We start from the raw sequence: 13,006 nt of genomic DNA, 5'->3' as shown, positions 1-13,006 counted from the left end.
AAGGTAGCACATGACATTAGAGATTACGTAATTTTTGTGACGTCATAGTTATGTATGTTCACATGACCTTGACGTCATCACAAATTCAGCCTCCATCGGTTTCGTAATATATGGACTATAATTCGATTCTTAGACATTTTAATTACATATCTCAGTTTTGGCGAAAATTTTAAAACAATATTACTAGTTATTCACTGTTTAGACAATAATTTTTCTTTTAATAGTTACGGTTTTTTTTTAATTCAAAGGGGTAATTTGCTCAGTAGGACTATTAATTTCGTTTTGGCATTTTGCGTTGAAATGTCGGTTCACTTTTTAGATAGTTGCCGCGAAATATTAGAGCCTTGTATTACACTTAAATGAATTAAATAATGAAGAATCTGCATAAATGTATATATGTTTCTCGCATTGCGATAAAACAACGGTACCTAGAGCCATTCAATTTTGAAAAACGTAATCTTCCACCGAATATGGGCATCTGGAAGCCCTAATTTGGAATGTGCAATTTGTTTTATTAAAGATTTCATATTTTGTAACACTTCAACGAATTTTTGATTAACGAACTGAACGATTTCAAATCGAGCAATGCACGAAGAAAAGACCTTTTTATCTCCAGCTCGCGAGACTGTGTATCGGAAATTCTAAAGGTAGGCTCATTTTAAAATTAGTTTGCGATATTGCCGTTGAATTTAGTTTTATGGTTTAAGTCCAAAGAACGTGATAATTCGTAATTAAATGTAACGCAAAACGGTTAATAAAAGTTCCTTTGGGCGTAATGTAAAATCTGAACTCTTTCACATTTTTTTATTTGTTTATTAGTCCAAAGGGGCTGATTATTGTTTTCGTTTTGGGATTTTGCGTTGGATCACTATAAATGTCCGTTTTACTTTTCAAACTGTTGCCACCCAATGTTAGAGTCCTGCATTATATTTGAAGAAATTAAGTAATGAAAAATCTACATAAATGTATGTATATTTCTTGCACTGTGAAAACACAAGGGTACCTAGAGGCATCCAATTTTGAATAAAGTACGTTTCCACCCGAAAATGGGCATGTAGAAGCCTAAATTTGGAATTTGTTTTATGATCGATTTCATATTTTGTAAAACTTTAACGAACTTTTGATTTAACAAACTCAAGCTTTTCAAAGCGAGTCATGGCAACGTGGTATAGAAAAAACATTTTTATCTCCAGCGCGCGAGACTGTGTATCGGAAATTCTAAAGGTAGGCTCAATTTAAAAGTATTTTGCGATATTGCTCTTGAACTAAATTTTAAAGTGCGAAGAACGTAATATTTAATAAATAAAGGTAACAAACAAAATGTAAAAAGAAAGCCCCTTCGGACGTAATTTAAAATCTGAAACCTTTCAGATTTTTTTAATAGTAGTTTCATATTAATTTTTTTTATAATTAACTTGTTCATATCACTGTTAAGCGCTTTCTCGCCTTTGGATTTTTAGCGTATTTGTGCTAAGTTATTTGAGTTAGCAGTTCATTTTCCTGGTTATCATGGCAAAAAATCAGTCGCCAACACGTTTGTTACCCTACTGCTAATCACAAACTACGAAATTGAATTTTAATTTTTATACATTCCACGAAAGGTAAATAACATACAGTTTTGCAATTCGGAACAGGGGACTAGAGACGGGAAAATACCACATGTTTTATAAGTTCTGTAAACGAAGTAAGAGAATTCTAAATATAGTCAGCAGAACATGAACCGTGAACACCGGTAGTTGGGTTCGAGGCTCGAATCCAGCGAACGAGCTGGCAACACCGAGCACCGAAGGAAGTTGTGTGTTAGACGCCTACTGTGTTGGTGCGAGATTTCTGTTATTATTCAAGAAAGATGAACTTTGCAAAGTTAGGACTTTATTTTTCATCGATGAATTCTTCTTTTGTCTACTTATTTAACCAAAATTTTTACTTTTACTTTTTATTTTTACTATTTCGTATCGTGTGTTTTAAAATCAAAGTTCGTGGTAACACCAAGTGCTTACTCTCACTCATTAGCCCTAGTGAGCTACATGACCTCATTTTCGTCTTTTACAATTTCCGATTCATTTAATGATTTTATCGCAAGTTTAGAAGATTTTCAAAAGACATAGGACTCTTAAATTCACAGATAGATGTTGCTTTTACTATGTTCGAACTTTATTTATTTCCAAAAACTAGAAAAAACTTCAATTTTCGAACTCTGACTCCTCGACTCATCTAAATGCCGGACGCTGATCACGTGTTTCTGCTCTTCTTGATTCACCCAGAAGCTTAGACTTTCATTTCGCTTCTCGCCACCATTTATATAATCACCCATGCTATGCCATGATATGCAATTTAGCGAAACTTATTTTATGAGTTCTCTCATTTATTGATCTCGCCTTCGGGCGCGGTGTATTTTTAAATGCACCTCTTAAATTTTTAACTTTATGGCCTATGGTAAAATGATAATATACTGGTAAGAGCTCCTAGTAGCTAAAGCCAGCAGTAAAGATATGATCCAAGATCCTAAGAGATTTCTGTACTCTGCTGGGTAGAGTGGTTTTTATGATACACGAGCGTAGTTTCTCTGCGGAAGCCGAAGATTTCCCGACTCTGTCCCGTAATGTTTTTGGAACTTCGGCCTCAGCCTTGATGGATAACTCAGATTTGAATCAGTATTTAGCGCCCGTCACTTCTAACGGACGGACATGGACGTTCTCTGGGTAACGAACATTCAACTCAAGATTTGTGAACTTGGAGATTGGTGCGTGTGAAGAAGACTTTCATTTATTGAGGATCAAACGTGTTGCACGCACCAAGAATTAACTGCGGGACAATGGGTTATTGGCCTTTCTACTGATGATTATATGTCTGCAGTCCGAATGCTAACCAAGCAGATTGAGGTTTCAGAAGGTAAGTGAAAATTCTACCTGGCATTCTTCAAATTTTGTTAAAGGTAATGACAAATGTAATGATGGTACCGCCAACGTAGGCCCTGAGCCAAATTCCATTGTTTTAGGTAATAGTAATTCTAAAAGTAAAAGAAATGGTTGTACTAGTAAATCTGAAATATCTCGCAATGATAAAAATAAAATAATAATAATAATAATATAAAAAAAAAAAAAAAAAAAAAAAAAAAAAACTAATAAAAATGCTTGGGCATTTAAAGTCTAGAAGTAACCTTTTATTTATCGAACAGATGTGATGTTGTCAACAATGTTATTAGTTCTCTTATTCTTGGAAATAATCCTGGGTCTAGTAATAGTGATCTAAGTTTAAACGTTAATAATTCTACTGATAACAATGTTGTTCATAACTGTAATACTGATGAGGATTCAAATGATAATGTTAACAGTAATGTGCAGCAGGAGGCTGCCGCAACCGTTCAAACTGCTATCCGCAATTATGATTAGGCCAGCCGGAAATGTAAAATTTACTTATTCTCTTAAAGATCTTTCAGCTAAATAACTAGACGCTGAATTTTTATGCCAATTAAGCGACGAATTCCTTAGGGTGCTAGCTCGCTGGGACCATGATCATAAAATCGTCAGTAGGTACGTTTCGGAAAATTTTATAAATCGCTTTGTTACCTTAGCTACGCATGAAAGACTAGTAAAAACCTTATGAAGAGACTTGTCCTCAAATACTGACGCGGTTGAAATGAAGTGCAGGTGAATTGTAAACACCATACAGTTTGCTATGAACTTCAGCTGCTTTCGGGTATTCCGTTTGAAGACTTAATAGATAATTTAGTGAGGATCTTGGTTCAGGAAGCCGTCTTGACTTCCGTTTGCCAAATATAATTTAGTGAAATGAAAAACTTCCACACATATGGTATATCCAGCTATTTTATGCAACTTTAAAAATGTTCTTCCTAACTGTTTCTTTTCCCAAGCTTTTCTACCGACCCAATATAACCCTATAGTTTTATTATTAGAAAACGAGTTATTACTGTAATACAAGACTGTTGTTCTTTGTTTACTTGGCGAGATTTTGGTCATGAAAATACATCCGGTGAATCTTCGGCTTATGGTAACTCGGAGATTTTTTGACGAAAATTTGGCGACCAACCCTGCTCAGCCTGTTACTTTTTTTTTTCATGACGCCATTTTGTTTTTTGTTTTTACTCAACATTTTTTCCAACAATCTGCTAGCCGAATTACGCTTATGCTAGAACTTTTATGGAACAAAAGTGCTTAATCATGACGAAGATTAGGTGCGAAATTGCTTCTAAGTGCTTATTAGCTAAAACCACGATCGGAAGTTTCCGGAAAGTAGTGGAACAAACGTGCACAGAAATTTATTTTTACAGAGCAAATTTATATATGAAACATGTAAATAATTTTTCGCATGAAATAGAAAAATTTGCACGAAAATGCAGGAAAATTTTGCGAATCTTTGAAGTCTGTAAAAAGGACATGTATGAAATTACCTGATCGCTAAAAAGTCTGTATACTATGCAAGCTTTTATATCTTCAGCTTGTATATGTTCTTTCCAAGGATGAACATTTGCACGTATAAAATAAATAAAATATGCAAGAAACCACATTGGCTAATCTTTGGAATATGGTAACAGGTAGTTTGGAGACATTTTGGTATGGCGATAAAGTTTATTAGCTAAGACTTTAGCAGTGTACATGGATAAAGTCAAGAGTGGGCGCAATGCCATTTTTGTGCAATTCTGGGATGTTTTTTTAAGTGAAAATAGGTCGGCGTGTACATGGATTACCGTGTATGGGCAATTCTTAAAAACGCGGCAAGCAGTTTGCGATTCTGCACTTTCTCCCAATTTCTCACCTAATCTTCGTCATGATTAAGCACTTTTGTTCCATAAAAGTTCTAGCATAAGTGTAATTCGGCTAGCAGATTGTTGGAAAAAATGTTGAAAAAAAAAACATGCCTTTACTTTGTGAAAACAAAATGGCGTCCAAACAAAAACTAGCAGGTTGCTGTAGCAGAGTTGGTCGCCAAATATTCGCCAAAAATCGCCAAGTTACTATAATATGAAGATTAACCATTACATTTTCTTTCCCTCTCTAAATTATCCATTATAAAAGTCGCCACAAAATAATCTGTGACTGGAACTGTGTACTTCTCAGATTATTGCTAAAGTCCTAGCGATGGGTTAATGTGGTTTTCCTTTCCAATAAAGACTAATTTGTCTTTCAGTTTCTGCTTTCAGGTGACCCACGTATGATATTCAAATGATAACCCATTGTCATACCTATTAATTTTAGACTTGAATCTTATTTAACGTATAGTTTTTATTTTTTAAAACTTGGGATTCGACTGTGAATCTTTAATTTCTAATAAACGCAAAAGCTTCTGTTAGAATTCGGTTTCCTGCTGCAATCAACTTGATTGCAAAACCGTAACGCACTACATAAACGTTAAGAAAACAACTTCTTAGCAGGAGCTGCACTTTTCCAGGTGCAAGTTCTGATTCTCTTATGTAATGGATACATAAACGGCTCCTCCCGGGTACGGGGGAACAAGACCACTTTATAGCCCTTTATAAATCAAGCACTTCCAGAAATAAAACTGTAGAACTTATAGAAAAACATAACTTGAAAATAAATTGGGTTAAAGGTTACATAGGAGTGTTGGGAATGAAGCTACAGACAACACTGGGTTTAATCCTAGTATCCGGTGCACACGGGATTTGGCTACATTTGGCGACTTTGATGATGAGCAGTAAAAACTGGACATATACGATGAGTAGTAAACGGGTCATTCGAAGAATATATATAGTTATACATAGTATATACTATGTATACACAATGTATATACACTATAGTATATATATAGACGTTCTTTGGATCATGTTTGCTGTTGGCGATAATTTTCAAAACCGCGCCAAGGCTGCACCGTATACTAGGATTTTACCCAACACCGCGAAGGAAGCAACTAAGAGCGATAACATAGATATTTGTTTCATCCTCTCAATAGAATACGTGAAAATATTATTGCAAAAAGAAATTATGAAAAAAATGGCAAGACCGATTGAATAATGATAACACTGGAAGAAAATTATTTCAGATTTTTCCTAAAGTTAAGACACAAAGGCTCTCTAGTGACAAAAGAATAAATCAAGCACTAAATCACGGACAAACTAAAATGTAAATGGGATTGTGAAGCACAAAATGCAGACTTTACACACTATTTCTGTGAATGCAAACAGACAATCTCTATTAGAGAAGAATATTTTTAAAATACTTCAAAAATATATATAAAGTATTTATGGAGGATGATGGTTCGGTAAAAGCATCGAAACTAGTCCTGTGAAAATTTGAAAAATTAACGCTGATTTTTGTTGTTTGACTTCAAAATCAATACTTGTTCGGTGTGTTGTTGTATCTTAATTATAATTTATTTACGAAAACAACCAGAGTTAAACATTATAAAAATTGTAAATAATCTAATTGGATATGAATATTTTGAAGTAGATTATGTAGTAAATTTCTAAAATTATAACTAAGTTGACTCGTATATTTGTGATTATTTATGTAATTTAGTTAGAAAAATTGTATAATAAGCAATAATGTGTTTCGTAATTGTGAATTTTTGTTATAAGTCATGTCAAATTGGTTAACTTCAATTAATAAGTAATTCAGTGTTTTAGAAAGGTGGAAAATCTCGACTCAAAAAATTGTAAGTCAAAATATTTAGTTGTATCGTATTTTATTCAAACTGTTATGTTGAATTTATTTAGAATAAAAGTAGAAATGATACTGATGGCGAGGCCAAAGAATCTACCTCGGAGAACGATTTAAGGGCAAGCTACCCAGTATTTTAATATTTGGTTAAGAATTAAGTTTATTTAGTTCTTTGATTGTTTTGCCAGTATCTGCGGTATGGGTTATAAGTTGAGTTTAGTTTTATGTTTATAGCCATTATGTTTATAGCCATTATGTTTATAGCCGTAGACTTTGGCTTTATTACAGAGTAACTGGAATAAAGCCAAAGTCTCACAGAGTCTCTACGCCTGCTTTGGACAGAATCTAGCTCCTGATACTGCTGCTCCGTTTAGGTTTGAACTGCACTGAAAAATGGGAGAGTGTATCCTGGTATACGGTACACACGGGATTTGCCGACTTTGTACAACAGTAGTTTTTATAATAATGCACCTTTTGGCTCATTATAATGTACCTTTTGGTAACATTGTGATGAGCAGTAAACGTGGTATTTACCATGAGCAGTAAACGAGTCAATGTTAGTGTTGGCAACAATTTTCAAAATCGCTCCAGGGCCGTACCGTATACTACGATATTACGCAGAGGAGATTGTCGCTACTTGAGCTGTGTATGCAAAATTTCGGACTATGGGTTTACGTTAAACATTAGCATTTATGGTAATTTTCCGTTTCGCCGGCTCAAATGTTGCCAAGCAGACTTTATTGGCGACAACATACATTATACACATAACAAATGTTAGTTCTAATAATTTTTTATTTTGAAAGCATGAACATTTTAATATCGTTTAAAATTTTATAAAAAGCCAATAAATAAAGACAATAAATTTGTAAAAAGACATTAACAATTTACTATGCTTTCATGGTTCAACATCCTGATTCGCCGGTTCATATCACGGGACCCCAAGTGATCTCATCTTATGTAAACTACGCTCGAAAAAACTAATTCTTTCAGTAATTACCTACATTAATTTCAAGTTAAATCTTCATTTCAAATAGAAGTTTAAAATCCAAGAATTATTCCCATTCGTATTAATAGATTACTCAGAAATTAGTAAAACCGCCGTAGTGCTTAACTTTGCTGGTGCATTCTCAGTAGAATGGGTGAATTTAACCCTTGACTTTGCCTATTCTATATTTTCACCTTCGAGTGAGCGATGTGATTGCATCCTAATTGACTTAATTACTGCGAATGGCCTTAGGGCGTAAAATTGAGTTATCTGGTAAAAATTCTCTATAATTTTATGTACAAAGAACCTATTATTCTATTTTCGTTTTTCACGTTCAAATTTTGCCAGTATAAAGAAATCCTTAATTTGCTTCAGATATCAGAATGTCATTTCAGTGTGCACATAATTTTTGCTTTTATGGATGACCTTATCAAAGAACTCATTTATTATCCCATAAAATCTAAAAATGACGTATTTAGGATATTTGTTTTATGTTATTATTCATGCTCCTTAGATACAAACGGTTCTTTTCCGTTTTCCCGGCGAATGGCCTTAGGGCATAAAATTGAGCTATCTGGTAAAACTTCTGTGTAATTTCACCCCAGTATTGAAAGAAACAATCAATCTGATAAAAAAAATGGCTGCGATTTGTTTTGAAAATGAGACGTAAAAGGTTACCAGAGAAGATATTCCGTTTGGCGTCAGTCGTACCACTATTGGCGACTTTATCGCATGCGCCGGCAAAACGGAAAAGTACCGCATTTACTATCAAGAGCACATTTTCCGGTCAGTAGTTTTGCAGTTGATTAATATGTTCATGAGAAGGTTGCTGTACTATGTCCTTTGCTTTATTCGCTTTCTATGGAGAGAAAGTTCACACGATACTAACAGTCGATGTTGAAACACCAAAAACTAATCAGGCAGTGTGTGTGAAACCGCCAAAAAATAATTAGTCGGTACATGAAACCACCCAAAACGAATCAGGCAGCCTTTTCCTGTAGCTCTACTATGGTTCTTCTTCAGAATTTGCTTATTAGTAAGAGCATTTAAAATTGTTTGGGAGACTGCTATCCCAGCTGGATCCCTTCAAAGCTATGAGCTTTTGAAGCAGAATAACTGGAAAAGGCTTAAAAATAATCGTTTTTCTCCCAGATGGTATATCAATATTGCGAAAATGGTCAACAAAAAGCATGTCAAAGGAATTGATAGAAATATGCAGGACTTATCGAGAGGAAAGAGGGAAAATGTACTAATGATTGAATTTCTGTACTAGTTGTTAAATATTGTAGGAAATATCAGAACTTCTACGATGAGACGATCTTTGTGTGCTTTTTTTGTCATGCCGTAAATACTAAAGTCTGTTAAGTATGTTTTAGGTAATGTGTTGTAAAAAAATATCAACAAACCGTTGCTAAATGCAATCCGTCTTCGGTGGTGAGTGTTGAGTAACTGAAATATAAGAAATACTCTTGTACAAATTATAAACGGAATTTGCATATTTTCACACAAATCTGTAAACAGTACTATCTATGTTAAATAACATGCTTTAAAAAATATTCCTAAAAACTACTGCCAGATAATTTTTGCTCATTTTAATAAGAATTGTTGATAGTTGTATGTGTGCGTATACAAGAACTTCGAATTTTCATTTTATTTCGCATATTTTGTCTTTTAATTATCAGAGGCTTTTCATTGACATCTGAGCGCATGCTTTTGAAATCGGAAAATGATTGTCCCATGCGATGGTAGTAGATGGAACTTTGTATTCTCGTTTTACAGTAAAATTTCAGGACATTACAAGCGTGAACGTTTTCAGTTAAAGCTCGAAGAATAAAGTCCGTTTTTTATTATTTTACTTAGGATAGTCTGAAAATCATCATCGCAGTGGTCTTAATTTGCCGATATACTTGGAATAATAATCATTTAATATTAGGTTGAAAAAATTCTTCTAGCTCTCACAGTATTTAAAAAGTATAAATCCTAATAAATTGCATAAGCTTTTGTCAATATGAAACACATTAAAATTACCATACTATATAAAATACCATGACAGAATGATAGCCGTGTATTAAAATACGTGTAGCATATTTGAACAAATAATTTATTTTTACATAACCACATCAGTTAAGTACTTTCAAGCATTTAAGCATATGATATGTATCATATTATGCAATATTATTTAAACATAAGTGGGAAAAAACCTTTACGACTTATTTGAAATTGTATGCTAAACTGCTACATTCATCGAAGTATAACATATCGACTAAGAATGATAAAACTAAAACTTCCTTACAAATAAGAATTTACTTATAGCCAAATGTCTTAGCTAAAGTTCTCTGTAATATATTACTGTATATCAAACATATAAAACATTTAATAGTTCTTCCACAATGTAACTTTAGCATACTTTAAATGCTATGTATACAACTGCGAAAAATCGTGTTTTAAGAAGTTTGAGTTTTAATGCCAATACTTCAGTATATAACTTTCTAATAATAAAGTGCATAGTATATTTATTTTGAAAATACATTTAAAAAGTATAAATCCTAATAAATTGCAGAAGCTTTTGTTAGTATGAAACACGTTAAATTTACCTTGCTATATACATTACCATGACAGAATGATAGCCGTATATTAAAACACATGTGGCATATTTGCACAAAAATTTATTTTTACATAACCACTTTAGTTAAATAAACTCAAGCATTTAAGCATATGATATGTATTATATTGTATAATATACATATTATTTAACATGGGTGAAAAAATCTTTTACGACTTACTTCAAATTGTATGCTAAACTGCTAAAATTTTATTTACAAATTAAAACGCACCAGCACAATAAACATCCCCATCATTTTTATGGAGGCCTGCACTTCTGACATTTTTTGCTGCCTTTCAAGCTTAGCTGTTGTTTTGTTTCTGACAAGCCTTTCTTTTCTGCGTTATCTATTCTCTTGTTATCAATTTGTAAAAATCCTTCAATAGAAAACTTACTTCTAAAAAGCTGTAGCTCATTTTTTACAGAATGTCTACCAACAGACCTTTCGTTAAAAGCAATTACTGCTTCATTTCCAGCAATTTGAACTATCCTACTACCAGCACGACATGTCTTTGTACAAAATTTTTAAATTAAGGAATTAAATGATTCATTATTATTTTGTGTTTTGCCGCCAAGGCAACGTCTATATAACGAAGGTTGTGACAAATCTATAAAAACTGGCTTTATTGCCTCCATTACAGCGACTGGTTCAGAATTTATATGCTTATAATCAGCTTTATTTTGCTTAGCCTTATTGTATTTGCACCATGTGGTTTCATTTGTAGGACAAACGTCATGAATCGGCTTTTCATCACTCGATATTTTGTGGTAGTAAATTGCCCAAATGGCTTTTCTCATATCACTAACAGACTCATTATATTCTCGAATCGCATTACCATAATACGAAGTTATTTCATTTATTAACTTATCTGTTAGTCTCCCTTTCCCAGACAGATTTTACCGTCATTTAATTTCACTTTTTTTCTTTCAAGTTTTAATTTGCGTAGCCATATTCCCATTCGTTTTTGAATATGTCCAACACACTCAATTTTTTCTATATTTAATGAACCATATGGTTTGGCGTCAGTTATACCTGCAAATGGTTTTGCATCAACTATGTAAGGATCTTAAGTTTTACTAACGTTTATTTTATTTTAAATCTTTACTATCACTTCTTATTTTCTACTTCCGGCCAGAATTAAAAGCGTTAACTTATTTATGCAAAATTTGTGTGGCGAACGCCAAGTACTTAAGATGTGGCTTTTTGCCAAGCGAGAGAGAGGAAGGAGTTAGTCGAAGCAGGCCGCTTACCTTAGAAGTTTTACTCAGTTGCTGGTTGCCTTCCAGGCCAGAGTTTTAATCCTCGTGATAATGTTTAAACGTATTGTAGTGTTAACAGTTCTCTGTACTACATACGGCTTCCTGTTAATATACGGCCAATCTTCCACGTTTATTATTCCAAAGGTAAGTTAGAGTTTAGTTAAATATTTTTATATTCTTACGTTTAGACCACAAGTAGTGGGTCTTTGTATTCCAAAGTACGGAAATTATTGTAAAGAGAGAAAAATAAAGGGTTTTGTATACCTTTCTTGTGTATCCTGTCTACTTCCCACAGTTATTGAACATAGCTTTAGTAAGCTCTCTGTTCCGAGTCAGGTCCTGGCATATTCCCGAAGAAAGTAAGACGGAACATTGAACCTGATAGTGGCGCCCAACGAAGAAGAATAACCATGGCCGAGTTTCAAGAAGAACCTGTGCTGCCTGCAGAAGCGGCTCAGAATCCAGAAATGCCAGCTGCCGCCCTGGAAAGATTTGGTTACATCGTCCAGACCCCGCGCGCTTCGATGAAACTAGATGCAACATTTAATGGAAACTCACCGGTAATCAGTTTTTTGGAAAAATTGGATGACCACTTCATGCTCTACCCCGTGCACGAATTTCAAAAAGTTACCTTAGCTACCAGCGCTTTGAGGGGCCAAGCGCTTAATTGGTTCAAATGTATAGGCAGAAGTCTCTTGGGTCAAGCAGGAAGTCCCACCTATATTTACGAGAATTTCAAGACTGCCCTAGTAAAAGCCTTCCCTGACGTAAGGGATCGTGCGAAATTAGAAACGGAACTTTTCAGCATATATCAGCAAAGAATCGAAAATCTCTCAAGCTGTATTTTAAGAAAAATTCACGTCTTCAAAATCTTGTATGGAAACCGTCCGGATCCTGAGATAATTCAAGTGATTTTGCCGAGGTTACTGCCCCAAGTGCAAGACTTTATTGAATTAAGAAATCCGACTACACTGGAAAAGTTATTTGAGCTAGCAATCCAGTTTGAAAGTAGAAGAACGGCGGACATTGAAAGAAGACGTCAATATCAACTGCGAAACCAATTTGGTGCGCCAAGACTACAGCAAACTCAAGCACACGGCTACGGAAGCAAAGCGAATCAGTGGGCAAGGAAACCCGAGCATTCAAAAAAAGCCGGCGAACGTCGACAGTTCAATAGCAATCCAGGAAAATGTCTCAAGGCCAGTGGAAAAAGAAGGAAAACACGGAAATGAAAAATAATTTAAACTAAAACGGATTTCTGCTGACTGGAGGGTGCGAAATTCCGAAGGCCACGAAAACCCCTATTCCTTCAAGTTAATACAGTAATGGTGAAAAATTTGACTCTTCCGAAGATTGAAGTGTTGGTAAATAATATCCCAGCCACCGCACTCCTGGATACAGGCGCGCAGTATTCCTGTGTGGCAGAAGATTTTTTTAGGAAGTATTTTCGTAAATATCGTATATATAATTCGGATAATACGACAGTGTTAGCTGCGCAAGGAGAAAGATGTAAGTGTATAGGTA

Source organism: Stegodyphus dumicola, chromosome 10 (genome assembly GCF_044657685.1).
Source record: "Stegodyphus dumicola isolate Sdum_Otavi_A_Nest chromosome 10, ASM4465768v1".
Lineage (NCBI taxonomy): Eukaryota > Metazoa > Arthropoda > Arachnida > Araneae > Eresidae > Stegodyphus > Stegodyphus dumicola.
Note: the sequence above shows the minus strand (reverse complement) of the source record.